The 1266-nt window shown below is 34.0% G+C and overlaps 1 pseudogene; it reads left to right on the forward strand.

The window, feature by feature from the left end:
* Positions 1-934, forward strand: part of LOC107671647 (deoxyribodipyrimidine photo-lyase-like) — a 14410-nt pseudogene extending 13476 nt beyond the window's left edge.
* Positions 935-1266: the final 332 nt, after the last annotated feature.

Here is a 1266-nt window from a genome sequence, read left to right on the forward strand (position 1 = left end):
CATATATATATATATATATATATATATATATATATATAAAACGTCATCACATAGTCACAGAGATACGAAATTTGCCGTCATTATAGTAGATTTTACAGTCAGTGAGGATGATGGGAAACTTGCTTGGTTACTGGAAAAATGTGAGATTTACAATCGCCCTCAGTTATACTCTGCGTCATACACAAGTGTGTTTTACAAGACATAGTTTGTTATTCTACAAGGATGCATTACACTGACCAAAAATTACAGTAAAGACTTTCAGAATGTTTCAAATAAATGCTGCTGTTTTGAACTTTCTATTTATCTTTGAATCCTGAAATCCAATAATCAGAAATGTTTCTTAAGCAGGTAATGATTGTAGTAACGATGCTGAAAATTCGGCTTTGATCAGGAATAAAGTACATTTGAAAATAAATTAAAGTAAAAAAACTGTTACTTTAAAATGTTATATTTCAGAATATTACAGTTTTTACTGTATTTTTGATCAAATAAATGCTGTCTTGGTGAGTAGAGATTTCTTTCAAAAACATTACACTACCGTTCAAACATTTAGGGTCATGATTTTTTAATGTTTTTGAAAAAAGTCTGCCATTTTCAAATCTTGTCTTTTTTTCAAATCATGTAATACTAATCTTGTGGTGTAGCTTCATCTAAACGTTTTGCATCTATACAGTATATATCAACTTAGATATATTTTAACATTCTGTCATTTATTGTACGTTTGGCTGGCTATAAGAATAGTCTGTAAGAATAGTCAGTTAGTATGACGGTGTTTCACTGTAGTGCTTGCTGTGTTTCAGACTCTGTGTTCAGTGGAAGCGGAGCACATGGAGCCAGGAGCTGTTTTATTGGAAATCAGAGCATCAGTGTTTTTCAGAGGGAAATGGGGAATCTCTGTCGCTCCGCTCCACTTGCATACGTTGTTCCAGTCTGACTTTCAGTCTGTGTGTTGCTTGGTGACACGTAAAACTTGATGCTTTGGCTTCTTATGGAACTATTTACATTGGCGGAGAAGAAATATACGAACTAACTGGCCAACTTCTTTTAAAGTTATATTTCTGGGCTTCTATTAGACAGGACAGTAGGAGGAGAGACAGGACAGATTGAGAGGGGACCAGGACCAGGAAAAGACTTGGAGTCAGGACCTGAGACACATGTGAACCATATGTCAGAATGCTGCCCATATGGCACTGCCTCATTTGTTTCCAATATCTGAAAAATCTAACTTACTTGATATAAATTATTATTATTTTTTTACATTTAAAT

This window comes from Sinocyclocheilus anshuiensis, unplaced genomic scaffold (assembly GCF_001515605.1).
Source record: "Sinocyclocheilus anshuiensis isolate Anshui unplaced genomic scaffold, SAMN03320099.WGS_v1.1 scaffold524, whole genome shotgun sequence".
Taxonomy (NCBI): domain Eukaryota; kingdom Metazoa; phylum Chordata; class Actinopteri; order Cypriniformes; family Cyprinidae; genus Sinocyclocheilus; species Sinocyclocheilus anshuiensis.